Here is a 14,969-nt window from a genome sequence, read left to right as displayed (position 1 = left end):
ATGAAAATGCATTACATGTTCATTCAAAGCTCCATAAAACAGATAAAGATGAGAATCATGAGGGAAGCTGTTCAGTTATTGATGCTTATCTTAAAACAATTGTCAAAAGATAAAATATTCAAATCCCTTCTAGTTGTGTATTGATGGACATAAGCACTAAACTCAGTTCATCCAATCATTACATTCCAGTTTGCTCAGATTTTAGTTTGTTTCTTTTAAAGTAACATTTTATCTTCTCCCTTCTCTAGCTTGTGGGATGACATTGGGGATGTGAAACTAACTTGTGACACCTGAAACTTCTTTAATATCACTTTTCTTCCAGAATATAATCAATGCAGAAATTTGTGAATCCTCGAATGATAGATTAGACCGGCATTAACTGTAAAAGTTTTATCACATTGAGAGCATTAAAATGGCTTCTCTCCAGTGTGAATCCTCTGGTGTGCGATAAGATATGACTTCCGTGTAAAAGCTTTATCACATTCAGAACACTGATATGACTTCTCTCCAGTGTGAATCCTCTGGTGTCTGATAAGATGTGATTTCTGTATAAAAGCTTTATAACATTCAGAACACTGATATGACTTCTCTCCAGTGTGAATCCTCTGGTGTCTGATAAGATGTGACTTCTGAGTAAAAGCTTTATCACATTCAGAACACTGATATGACTTCTCTCCAGTGTGAATCCTCTGGTGTGTGATAAGATCTGACTTCTGTGTAAAAGATTTATCACATTCAGAACACTGATGTGGCTTCTCTCCAGTGTGAATCCTCTGGTGTGTGATAAGATGTGACTTCACTGTAAAAGCTTTATCATATTCAGAACACTGATATAGCTTCTCTCCAATGTGACTCCTCTGGTGTGTGAGAAGACATGACTTCTGTGTAAAAGCTTTATCACATTCAGAACACTGATATGGCTTCTGTCCAGTGTGACTCCTCTGGTGTCTATTAAGATATGACTTCACTGGAAAAGCTTTATCACATTCAGAACACTGATATGGCTTCTCTCCAGTGTGAATCCTCTTGTGTTTAATAAGATCTGACTTCCGTGTAAAAGCTTTATCACATTCATAACACTGATATGGCTTCTCTCCAGTGTGAACTCTTTGGTGTATTATAAGGTATGTCTTGCGTGTAAAAGTTTTGCCACATTCAGAACAATGATATCGCTTATCTCCCTTGCAAGCCTTCTGATGTGTGATATATTTTCTCTCCATAGTAAAATCTACAAACAAGTAGTATGAAATGACTCCTCTTATGTATACTGGGGTTGGACTTTATTGTAAAGCCATTGTCACTTCCAGAACACTGAAATTACTTTTCTCCTGCTGGATCAAAGTGGAAGAGGATCCAAACCATGACTTTTAGAACACAGATATGACTTGTATCCCGTGTGAATCCTCCAGTGAACTGCAGTAAAGATTTTCAGTCAATTAAGACATCCATGTGTTTTATTTTCCATGTGACTCAGCTGTATTCATGAAGACAAAAAAGTCCCAAAAACCTGGTTCATCAATCTACCTGTAGAGAAAGAAAAAAGATAGAATTCTATATAAAGGGCTACATAAAGTTGCTTTCTATTTTTAATGTTCATTACTAAATATATCTTATGAATAGAAAGAATATGTACAGCATTATCTACAGTATTTTTTAATCAAATAGATTTTATTAATAAAGTTTATAAGTGCGCACAGTATTCCCAACATTCAGCCCAGACAATGGAGTCATACATTCTCACGTATAGGCAGTTGTGGCACTGTTACAGATCATACAGAACAATAACTTGCTTTGTCTATGGTGTCACTTTTACCTTTTATAAACAAATGAACATAGAAAAGAAGAAACAACCTAGAACAATTCAGCTGTACACGGCAAGTAACTCCCCCCCCATACATAGATAGCTGACACCGATCAATGGGGCCCGTGTCTACAGGATCATACCCCAAGTATGGGCCCCCCATGTAGTCACCATTCAGTAGGATACAACTGGCCGTTCTCCTTCTATGGGGCTAAAAGAGATAAGATTTTAAAAGCCTATGAAGAACTAACCAGGAGAGAGCAAGGAGTATCCAGCCAGTTCTGCCAGACATACATCTCCTGGGGGAATTACAATGTTGGTAAGTTTGTTTTTCACATGTTAATGTGGAGTTCACCTGCTCAATTCACTGTTGTCTGCTGGGAGTTTGAGATGATAGCCAAGATCGTAATATTTTTTAAGGTCAATAAACAGCAGCCTCACTGTTGCTATATGACTTGTAATAGGAGGAGGTGTAAATAACTCCTCCTCTATTGACACCAAGAGGCACACCTGAGGAATATTGAATACCAACATTATAACACTGGTCATATCATTCCACTTTTTGAATATCTCCAAAACACATATCAAATCCCCGACATCACCGCTACAAGTGGGGTCAAAGGGGAAATCCCTCCTGTCCTAGCTGAACAATTGAGCTGGAGTCCTGAATGATCTATGCAAAAGAAATGACTGAGTTTCTGTGAAGAGGACAGAGAGATGAGAGGTATGGAGGTCACAATCATCTCCCACCACTTTCTCTTATTTTCTCTGTTTCCCATTTCTTTCTATAAGTCTTCGGTAAGAGTCAAAAGACTGGAATAAATAGATGAGAGATCATGCCTTTCCCACTGGTGCCTTCTGAAGCCCATTAACAAGTGTGAGAGTGATGTGAAATCTGTATCTGATGGAAGTAGCAATCGATGGATGGGATCTAATGTGTCTACTAAGTCCCACCTGGTAAGATGTTGAAGTTGGGCAGCTATAATATAAAGTCTAACATTTGGTATTGCTAGGCCTCCTTGGTCTTCACCATACTGTAGAGTAGTGAGTTTGATTCTAGCTGACGGCTTCTTCTAAATGAGTTCCCCAAACTGGGAGTCTATACTGGAGAACCACTTACGAGGTGTCCACATGGGAGAATTGTGGAGTATATAGAGGAATTGTGGGGTCCATATCTTCTCTTGTTCATAGATGTTATTGGAAAGAGATAATAGTTTTACAAGGAGCTCATAACAATGTGATTGCAGGACTCAACAACAGTGTCAGGGAAGATCGCTGTGGCGCACGAATCTGCGCATGCGCAGGATCTTGAAAAGGCATACAGGAAGGCGGGCACTAGGACCCAGGCGTACCTGTCACCAATGACGGCGCTGGGCAGGAACTAGGACCCAGGCGTGCCTATCGGTGCCGGGCGGGCTATTTAAACGGGCCACTGCAGGATCCAAATTGCCGTATGGTCTTATTCCTTTGCCTGTGATTCCTGACTCTGAGTTGTTTCCTGTTGCCGAACCTAGCCTGCTCCTGACTACCATTGACCTTCTCCTGCCCTGACCCCTGGCTTGTCTCTGGATATTCTTCTGCCTGCTCCTGGTCATTCTGACCTCCTGTTGCTGAACCTGGCCTGTGACCCGACTATGCTTCTGCCTGCTGCTCTGGTCTGCTCTGCCTTTTCGGACACAAAACCCGGCCCGCCTGACTCCGCTACCTGCCACATGGATCCATCTGCATCCTGCTCTGATCTGCTCTGCCTTTTCACATCAGGCTCTCTACTAAATTACGTGACACTAGAAGTCTCCTCTACCGCAGCTGGGCATACCTTGGGGCCACAACCTGGTCTCAGCCTGCTCCAAGTCCATCCCCACCATCAGGGGATCTGGTGAACAAGCAGACTGGGGCTTAGACCCTGCGCCCTAGGGAACCCCAAACTGTGGACCTATAGCGCTACCGCTAGAGTCGTGACAGTACCATACGGCCATGTCTGAGCCTGGAAGAGGACCTTCTCCCCTGGATGAGATATGTCATCATTTGACCGCACTTACCCAGGCTGTTAAGATCTTACAGGATGGATATGCACATTTGGAAGAACGTATCCAAACCTTGGCTACACCCGCTTCTGTACCAACAGATCCGGCTACTTCTCCCTCGGCCAGTGATTCCTCAGAAACCCGTACTAGTACGGTGGTCCAGTTACCTTCACCTTAACCTTGTGTGCCTACTCCAGAATGATTTAATGGGGATCAAAGTAAATTCAGGGCATTCAGAAACGCATGTCAGCTGTATTTTTACCTGCAAGCACAAACTTTCTCCACAGAGGCTTTTAAGGTGGGGTTCATCATCTCCTTGCTGCAGGGAGAACCTCAGGGTTGGGCCCACAGCCTGCTCAAGAGTCACCATCCACACCTAAACACCATGACTACATTCTTCAATGCCATGGCCCAGCTATACGATGATCCACAGCGGACAACTACAGCTGAAGCAGCATTACATGCGCTTCAACAGGGTCGCCAAGCAGCAGAGGACTATATCTCAGACTTTAGATGATGGAGTGGTGACACAAACTGGAACGATGCAGCCCTACGACATCAGTTCCACCTGGGCCTGGCCGAGCCCCTCAAGGACGAGCTAGCTCAGGTAGGCATACCTGGTTCCTTGGAAGATCTGATTGCGTTAGCCATCCAGATTGACCGTCGGCTACGTGAACGCAGGTTGGAAAGATCCAAGCAAGCTCTGAGGCCTACCTGGGTGCTACCCAAGTTTCCAGCCCAGCACAATCCCCCTGCTAGAACCCGGGATTCTGAGGATACGGATGCCCCGGAACCTATGCAACTCGGGCTAATACATCCTTCACTAACTACCGAGGAATGCCAAAGATGTTGGGTCCACAACCTCTGTTTATACTGTGGAGAACCAGGCCATTATGTGCATTCCTGCTCAGCTAAATTGCGTAAGTGCATCTTTGTTTCTTCAGCTGCTCCTCCATCATGTTCAAATAGTTCAACTCACCTGGCTGTTCCCATTTCCTTCCAGCATCCTGGAAGAACTGTGTAGGTGATGGCAATTATTGACTCGGGGGCCTGCAGCTGCTTCATAGATTTAAACTTTGCCGCCCAACAACATATCCCATTACTGCCAAAAGAACACGGGTTAAACATTTTTATTGCTGATGGAAGCCGTATTAAATCCGGACTGGCAGACAAAGAGACCCCACCAATCCATACTACAGTAACCAACCATCATCAGGAATTTTTACTTCTAGATGCTATCACCGCCCCACTGTTTCCTCTCATACTGGGCCTTCCTTGGCTACGGGGCACACGAACCTCAAATTAACTGGAAGTCGGGCTCGATCCAATTTCCCTCTTCTTACTGCCAGGAACATTGTTTGCCCAAGGTATCCTCAGGTCCACCTACCCTACTGTGCATGGACTCTGATACGGAACTCTCTCAAACAATTCCTCCAGCTTACCATGACTATCTTGACGTATGCAGTAAACGGGGAGCAGATACACTTCCTCCTTATTGATCCTATGACTGTCCGATCGATTTGCTTCCCGGGTCTGAAATCTCCATTGGGCAGATCTTCCCCTTATCTGAATGGGAACTAGGAGTTATAAAGGAATATATCGAGGAGAATCTTCAGAAAGGGTTCATTTGGCCCTCCACTTCACCAGCTGGAGCTGGAATATTCTTCGTAGAAAAAAAGGACAAGTCCTTGCTGCCCTGCGTGGATTATCAGAAACTAAATAAGATTACCGTTAAGAACCGGTATCCCCTTCCCTTGGTTCCTGAACTATTCCAGAGACTCAAGACTGCCACTATCTTCACCAAGTTGGATTTGAGAGGGACATAAAACCTGGTCCGCAAACAGGAAGGGGACGAATGGAAAACGGCCTTCCGCACCCGTTTCGGCCACTTTGAATACCTGGTCATGCCATTTGGGTTATGCAACGCGCCTGCTACTTTCCAACATTTCATTAATGACATTTTCAGAGATTACCTGGATGTTTTTGTTGTCATCTACCTGGATGATATATGTAAATCCTCCTGCGCTTCTATGTCTCCTAGGATGAGTAAAAGGAACAGCCGCTCACATCCAAATCTCACCTTAAGATAGAACTAATAAATCTAATATATAAATGATGTAGCGCTGTAATAACTCATGAGTATGGTTATAAACATATCACTCTACTGACATCCAAAAGATAGCAATTGTGACATATATAAGTGATGCGTGCAATATAGAATACACTTATATATGGTTGCACTTCTCTACGGTTGGTGAATCACAGGATTCCCAAACATCATACTTATGAGCATCCTACCATTGCCTGACTAAAGAGGAATAGAGGAAGGAGGAGGAGAGAGAGTATAGAAGGTGGTGGAGTCATTTCTGGCCTGGAGAAATCGTGTAGGATCCAGGGTGATCCAAGAGGCTTATTTGGCCCCTGTGGGTCGCAGGGGGAAAGTGAGCGGGCACGCCTGCCATATAGGAGTACTTCTCACTACCTGCACTGGCACAGCAGCACATGGTGTGATCATTGCATTGTGTGGATTTGTGAGACACAACTTGACACCGAATATAGTGGACTTTTTATCACCATTGTTTATGTAAGTCACTTATCTGATGATGCATAACCCTGTATAGGGAAGCACTGTGTGACAATGATGATATGATCACTTGTTTATGATCACTTGGATATTTATAAGTGTATTCTATATTGCACACATCACTTATATACAGTCAGGTCCATAAATATTGGGACATGGACACAATTCTAACATTTTTGGCTCTATACACCACCACAATGGATTTGAAATGAAACGAACAAGATGTGCTTTAACTGCAGACTGTCAGCTTTCATTTGAGGCTATTTACATCCAAATCAGGTGAACGGCGTAGGAATGACAACAGTTTGCATATGTGCCTCCCACTTCTTAAGGGACCAAAAGTAATGGGACAATTGGCTTCTCAACTGTTCCATGGCCAGGTGTGTGTTATTCCCTCATTATCCCAATTACAATGAGCAGATAAAAGGTCCAGAGTTCACCTCAAGTGTGCTATTTGCATTTGGAATCTGTTGCTGTCAACTCTCAAGATGAGATCCAAAGAGCTGTCACTATCAGTGAAGCCATCATTAGGCTGAAAAAACAAAACAAACCCATCAGAGAGACAGCAAAAACATTAGGCGTGGCCAAAACAACTGTTTGGAACATTCTTAAAAAGAAGGAACGCACTGGTGAGCTCAGCAACACCAAAAGACCCGGAAGACCACGGAAAACAACCGTGGTGGATGAACGAAGAATTCTTTCCCTGGTGAAGAAAACACCCTTCACAACAGTTGGCCAGATCAAGAACACTCTCCAGGAGGTAGGTGTATGTGTGTCAAAGTCACCAATCAAGAGAAGACTTCACCAGAGTGAATACAGAGGGTTCACCACAAGATGGAAACCATTGGTGAGCCTCAAAAACAGGAAGGCCAGATTAGAGTTTGCCAAACGACATCTAAAAAAGCCTTCACAGTTCTGGAACAACATCCTATGGACAGATGAAACCAATAACAACTTGTACCCGAGTGATGGGAAGAGAAGAGTATGGAGAAGGAAAGGAACTGCTCATGATCCTAAGCATACCACCTCATTAGTGAAGCATGGTGGTGGTAGTGTCATGGCGTGGGCATGTATGGCTGCCAATGGAACTGCTTCTCCTGTATTTATTGATGATGTGACTGCTGACAAAAGCAGCAGGATGAATTCTGAAGTGTTTCGGGAATATTATCGGCTCATATTCAGCCAAATGCTTCACAACTCATTGGACGCTTCACAGTGCAGATGGACAATGACCCAAAGCATACTGCAAAAGCAACCAAAGAAGTGGAATGTTCTGCAATGGCCAAGTCAATCACCTGACCTGAATCCGATTGAGCATGCATTTCACTTGCTGAAGACAAAACTGAAGGGAAAATGCCCCAAGAACAAGCAGGAACTGAAGACAGTTGCAGTAGAGGCCTGGCAGAGCATCACCAGGGACGAAACCCAACGTCTGGTGATGTCTATGCGTTCCAGACTTCAGGCTGTAATTGACTGCAAAGGATTTGCAACCAAGTATTAAAAAGTGAAAGTTTGATTTATGATTATTATTCTGTCCCATTACTTTTGGTCCCTTTACAAGTGGGAGGCACATATGCAAACTGTTGTCATTCCTACACCGTTCACCTGATTTGGATGTAAATACCCTCAAATTAAAGCTGACAGTCTGCAGTTAAAGCACATCTTGTTCATTTCATTTCAAATCCATTGTGGTGGTGTATAGAGCCAAAAATGTTAGAATTGTGTCGATTGTCCCAATATTTATGGACCTGACTGTATGTCACAATCGCTATCTTTTGGATGTCAGTAGAGTGATATGTTTATAACCATACTCATGAGTTATTACAGCGCTACATCATTTATATATTACATCTACCTGGATGACATTCTGATTTTCTCCGCATCTCTGGAGGTACACCGAGACCATGTGAGATGTGTTCTGGGACGGCTTCCCCAGCATGGACTATATGCTAAGGCAGAGAAATGCAACTTTGAGCAACAGAGCATTCCATTCCTGGGCCTGATCATCTCTACTGCCGGAATTGCAATGGATCCCCAAAAGATCACAGCAATTTTGGAATGGCCGGTACCCTCAGACAAAAAAGGAGTTCAGGGGTTCATCGGATTTGCAAATTTCTACTGGAAATTCATTAAGAACTTTTCGGGCCTCATTTCACCTATCACTCACCTCACCAAGTTAGGAGTCCACTTCCATTGGACCCCAGAGGCGCAAGCGGCTTTTGAGACAGTGAAGAAATTATTCACAGCAGCCCCCATCTTAAGCCATGCAGACTCCTCTCTTCCTTACACCTAGGAAGTAGATGCGTCCTAAAATGCAGTAGAGGCAGTTCTTTCACGAAGGAAAGGCCTGAAGGAACTAATGCATCCAGTAGCCTTCTTCTCTAGGAAACTTACCTCAGCTGAAAGGAACTACAACATTGGGGACCGAGAACTCTTGGCAATAAAGACAGCACTGGAGGAATGGAGATACCTGCTGGAAGGGGCCATACATCCAATTCTGATATATAGCGATCACAAGAATTTAGAATATTTAAGGACTGCTAAACGTCACAAACCACGCCAGGCTAGATGAGAACTGTTTTTCTCCAGATTCATTATTCACATCACCTACAGGCCAGGATCCAAAAACACTAAACCAGATGCGCTTTCACGTATGTTCAAGGATCCAAAAGAATCTCCAAAACTGGGCACCATTCTACCAGCAGGGAATTTCTTGCTATTAAAGTCTGAACTTCTGTCTCAATTGCAGCAGGCCTCAGTAGGAGCCTCTAGTCCACCTGGAATCACTGTACAAAACAGGGAAGGGCTTTTATGGAAAGGGGAGCAAATTTTGGTACCCGAAGAGGCACAAATTCTTGTTCTGGGTTACTGCCATGATCACCCGTTAAGCAGGTCACTTCGGGGTTTCCAAGACATTGGAATTGGCCCAACGCTCGTTCTGGTGGCCGAATATGGCTAAGGATTGCAAAACATGTGTAAGGACTTGTGCCATCTGCAATCGGAACAAGACCACTCGAAACAAGGCCTGGGGTTTACTTAAACCTCTACCAGTGCCTGATAGGCCTTGGGAAATGATATCCATGGACTTTATAGTGGAACTTCCGCCTTCCCAAGGACATACTGCTATTTTTGTGGTTGTGGCCGGTTATCAAAAATGGCCCAATTTTTGCCACTAAGGAATACACCCTCTGCTTCTGAGACTGCTCGGATTTTCATTAAAGAAATCGTAAGACTCCATGGAGTTCCTGTGAACATTGTCTCGGTCCGAAGGGTACAATTTACTTCGAGATTTTGGAAAGCGCTATGCGAAACCCTGGAAATCAAGTTATCCTTTTCCTCTGCCTACCACCCACAAACAAACAAACGGGCAAACCGAACGAACCAATCAGACCCTGGAACAATACATCAGATGTTACACATCCTTCCTCCAAGACTACTGGGTGGCAATCTTACCTCTGGCAGAGTTCGCATATAACAATGTTAGCCATTCTGCCACTAAACAATCACCATTTTTTGCTAACTATGGGTTCCACCCTAACTTTTTACCTGACCTGGTCCCAGAAACTTCCGTTCCTGCTGCTCAGAATATACTAAATGTCTTTGTCTCTAACAATAAATTGTTACAAGAGGCGGTCACAAAAGCCCAGGAAGACAACAAGAGGGTCTTCGACAGAAAGAGAAGGGAAGAACTGATTCTGCATCTGGGAGACCAGGTCTGGCTGGCTACAACTAATCTGAAGATGGCGTGCCCTTCGAGGAAGTTGGCACCAAGGTTTGTGGGCCCATTCTTGATAAGACACAGAATTAAAGTCACATATGAATTGGCACTTCCGGAGTCCATTAGAGTACACCCAGTTTTCCACGTGTCACTGTTGAAACCTGCCGTACCCGATCCATTTCCTAGTCATAGGTCAAGGCGCGCCGAGTCCATAGACGTGGACAGGGAAGAGGAATTTGAGGTCAAGGCTGTTGTGGACTGTAGGAAAAGGAGGGGTCAGACACAGTACCTTATTAAGTGGAAGGGGTATGGTCCGGAGGAAAACTCATGGGAACCAGCTCAGAATGTTCATGCCACAGACCTAGTTCAGGAATTTTTTCGCAGTCACCCGCAAAAGAGGAGCCAATAGGGCATCCAGAGGCTGCCCATAAGGGGGGGGCAATGTCAGGGAAGATCGCACAAATATGTGCATGCGCAGCATCCCGGTAAGACATACAGGCAGGCGGGCACTAAGACCCAGGCGCACCTGTCACCAATGACGTCGCTGGGCAGGCACTAGGACCCAGGCACGCCTTTCGGCGCTGGGCAGGCTATTTAAACTGGCCACTGCAGGATCCAAATTGCCGTATGGTCTTATTCCTTTGCCTGTGATTCCTGACTCGGAGTTGTTTCCTGTTGCCGAACCTAGCCTGCTCCTGACTACCATTGACCTTCTCCTGCCCTGACCCCTGGCTTGTCTCTGGATATTCTTCTGGCTGCTCCTGATCATTCTGACCTCCTGTTGCTGAACCTGGCCTGTGACCCGACTATCCTTCTGCCTACTTCTCTGGTCTTCTCTGCCTTCTTGGATACAAAACCCGGCCCGCCTGACTCCGCTACCTGCCGCACGGATCCATCCGCATCCTGCTCTGGTCTGCTCTGCCTCTTCACGTCAGGCTCACTACTAAAGTATGTGACACTAGCGGTCTCCTGAACATACCTGGGGGCCACGACCTGGTCTCAGCCTGCTCCAAGTCCATCCCCACCATCAGGGGCTCTGGTGAACAAGCAGACTGGAGCTTAGATCCCGCGCCCTAGGGAACCCCAAACTGTGGACCTATAGAGCTACTTCTAGAGTCTTGACAAACAGTAAGTCAGAAGGGGTACAACCCTTAGAGGTAACATACAGGTTGTAATTTGTACACTACAAATAATATCTTCATACATTAAGATTCATTAATACATTTTTCAAAAAATTTGAAAAACAAAGTTTGTTTCTATTATAAAATTTAGCAAACAGGTAATTGTTCTACTTCACTGATGTGCGTTGATGAGGCGGCACTGATAGGCGGCACTGATAGGTGACACTGATGAGCTGGCACTGATAGGCTGCACTGATAGGCGGCACTGATAGTAGGCACTCATAGGCAGCACTGCTGGGCACTGACTGGCGGCACTGCTGGGCAAAGGTGGGTGACACTGCTGGGCACTTGTGGGCGGCACTGGTAGGTGGCTCTGCTGGGCACCGATCCTCAAGGCACTGATCATCAATGATCGATGCCGATCCCTCCTCTGACAACTGCCAGCAGTACTTTCCTCATGCTCTGACAGGGTGAGGAAAGTGCAGTCAAGACCCGGCAATTGCATTTCCTGATGACCAGCGTGTCATAGGACACGGCAATCACGGAGATCACGGGGGGCACGCAGGAGAGCGCGTTCTGGGAGGACATCATAGGACGGCCTACCAGGACTGGCCAGCCACAGTGCAGACGTCATTTGGCTACCTGCGGTCATCAACTAGTTAAAGCAGCACTTCCCCTTTTGGGTGGAGCTCTACTTTAACTTCAGCAAGAGATAACAGTGCTATAGTATCAAGGGGGGAGTGAATGTAGGGACTGAAACATGTTATATACTCTATAGTATCATTTCTGGTACTCTCACAGTGGGAGTATAGATACCATACACATCCCTCCTCAGCTTCTCACCCCTCCCCCATACACATCCCCCCTCAGCTTCTCACCCCTCCCCCATACACATCCCTCCTCAGCTTCTCACCCCTCCCCCATACACATCCCTCCTCAGCTTCTCACCCCTCCCCCATACACATCCCTCCCCAGCTTCTAACCCCTCCCCCATACACATCCCTCCCCAGCATCTCACCCCTCCCCCATACACATCCCTCCCCAGCTTCTCGCCCCTCCCCCATACACATCCCTCCTCAGCTTCTCACCCCTCCCCCATACACATCCCTCCCCAGCTTCTCACCCCTCCCCCATACACATCCCTCCCCAGCTTCTCACCCCTCCCCCATACACATCCCTCCTCAGCTTCTCACCCCTCCCCCATACACATCCCTCCTCAGCTTCTCACCCCTCCCCCATACACATCCCTCCTCAGCTTCTCGCCCCTCCCCCACACACATCCCTCCCCAGCTTCTCGCCCCTCCCCCACACACATCCCTCCCCAGCTTCTCGCCCCTCCCCCACACACATCCCTCCTCAGCTTCTCGCCCCTCCCCCACACACATCCCTCCCCAGCTTCTCACCCCTCCCCCACACACATTCCTCCCCAGCTTCTCGCCCCTCCCCCACACACATTCCTCCCCAGCTTCTCACCCCTCCCCCATACACATTCCTCCCCAGCTTCTCACCCCTCCCCCATACACATCCCTCCCCAGCTTCTCACCCCTCCCCCATACACATCCCTCCCCAGCTTCTCACCCCTCCCCCATACACATCCCTCCCCAGCTTCTCACCCCTCCCCCATACACATCCCTCCTCAGCTTCTCACCCCTCCTCCATACACATCCCTCCCCAGCTTCTCGCCCCTCCCCCATACACAACCCTCCCCAGCTTTTCGCCCCTCCCCCATACACATCCCTCCCCAGCTTCTCACCCCTCCCCCATACACATCCCTCCCCAGCTTCTCACCCCTCCCCCATACACATCCCTCCCCAGCTTCTCACCCCTCCCCCATACACATCCCTCCTCAGCTTCTCACCCCTCCCCCATACACATCCCTCCTCAGCTTCTCACCCCTCCCCCATACACATCCCCTCCTCAGCTTCTCGCCCCTCCCCCCATACACATCCCTCCTCAGCTTCTCGCCCCTCCCCACATACACATCCCTCCTCAGCTTCTCGCCCCTCCCCCATACACATCCCTCCTCAGCTTCTCGCCCCTCCCCCATACACACCCCTCCTCAGCTACTCGCCCCTCCCCCATACACACCCCTCCTCAGCTTCTCACCCCCTCCCCATACACACCCCTCCTCAGCTACTCGCCCCTCCCCCATACACATCCCTCCCCAGCTTCTCGCCCCTCCCCATACACATCCCTCCTCAGCTTGTCGCCCCTCCCCCATACACATCCCTCCTCAGCTTGTCGCCCCTCCCCCATACACATCCCTCCTCAGCTTGTCGCCCCTCCCCCATACACATCCCTCCTCAGCTTGTCGCCCCTCCCCCATACACATCCCTCCTCAGCTTCTCGCCCCTCCCCCATACACATCCCTCCTCAGCTTCTCGCCCCTCCCCCATACACATCCCTCCTCAGCTTCTCGCCCCTCCCCCATACACATCCCTCCTCAGCTTCTCGCCCCTCCCCCATACACATCCCTCCTCAGCTTCTCGCCCCTCCCCCATACACATCCCTCCTCAGCTTCTCACCCCTCCCCCATACACATCCCTCCCCAGATTATTATTATTATTATTATACAGTATTTGTAAAGCGCCAATAGTTCGCTCAGCGCTGTACATTACAAAGTGGGACAGAACATGTGACAGAACAATACCAATACAATGCAAAACATGAGGGGATTGAGGGCCCTGATCCTTGGAGCTTACAATCTAGGAGGGGGGGATGGTGGCACAGGAGGAGATAGCTGTGGGGGATGGAGTGGTAGGAAGAGTGGAGGAGGTCGGCAGGTTAGCAGGGGGTGGGGTAGGCTTCCCTGAAGAGGTGGGTTTTCAGGGTGCGCCTAAAGGAGAGGAGAGTAGGTGATAATCTGATGGGTTGCAGCAGGGAGTTCCAGAGGATGGGAGACACCCTGGAGAAGTCCTGGAGGCGGGCATGGGAGGAGACCAGGGAAGTAGAGAGAAGGAGGAGACCAGGGAACTAGAGAGAAGGAGGTCTTGTGAGGAGCGGAGTGTGCGTGTTGGGCGGTACTTGGATATTAGGTCAGTAATGTAGTACGGGGCAGTATGGTGGACGGCTTTGTACGTCAGTGTTAGGATTTTGAATTTGATCCGTTGTGCAATCGGAAGCCAGTGGAGGGATTGGCAGAGGGGGGTGGCGGACACTAAGTGGAGGTCAGTGGAGGGATTGGAAGAGGGGGGTGGAGGCCAGTGGAGGGATTGGCAGAGGGGGGTGGCGGAAATGGAGCGGTTGGAAAGGTGAATGAGTCTGGCAGCCGTGTTCAGGATCGACTGAATCGGGGATAGCCAGCGGCAAGGCAGGCCAGTGAGGAGGGAGTTGCAGTAGTCAAGTCGTGATATGATGAGGGAGTGGATGAGCTGTTTAGTGGTTTCTGGGGTTAGGAACGTGCGTATTTTGGCGATGTTGTGGAGGCGGAGTCAGCACGAGTTTGTTAAAGATTGGACTTGGGGCTAGAAGGATAGGTTGGAGTCCAGAATGACACCAAGTACTCTGCCCTGCGGGGCAGGTTTGATGGTGGCGTTGTTGGATGTGACGGAGAAGTCAATGGGGGGTGGTGTCTGGGCTGGGGGGAAGACAAGAAACTCGGTTTTAGAGAGGTTCAGTTTAAGGAAGTGGAGTGACATCCAATCTGATATGTCGCTCAGTAGGTGTGTGATTCGGGCGGAGACCGAGGAGGTGAGGTGGGGGGTTGAGAGATAGATTTGTG

At 47.7% G+C, this 14,969-nt stretch overlaps 1 protein-coding gene across 1 annotated transcript in view; it reads right to left on the bottom strand.

Moving 5' to 3' along the window:
- Positions 1-1,450: 1,450 nt before the first annotated feature.
- Positions 1,451-14,969, bottom strand: part of LOC149432817 (endogenous murine leukemia virus Env polyprotein from Emv-2 locus-like) — a 31,914-nt gene continuing 18,395 nt past the window's right edge. The window contains exon 2 of the transcript XR_016308963.1: positions 1,451-1,524. The gene's annotated coding sequence lies outside the window, so the exon portion shown is untranslated. The remainder of the gene's footprint in view (positions 1,525-14,969) is intronic.

The sequence above is a fragment of the Staurois parvus genome, unplaced genomic scaffold (genome assembly GCF_062004578.1).
Source record: "Staurois parvus isolate SC_StPar_1 unplaced genomic scaffold, SC_StPar_1.0 ptg002098l, whole genome shotgun sequence".
NCBI classification, from domain to species: domain Eukaryota; kingdom Metazoa; phylum Chordata; class Amphibia; order Anura; family Ranidae; genus Staurois; species Staurois parvus.
Note: the sequence above shows the minus strand (reverse complement) of the source record. Positions and strands in the feature narration are given on the sequence as shown.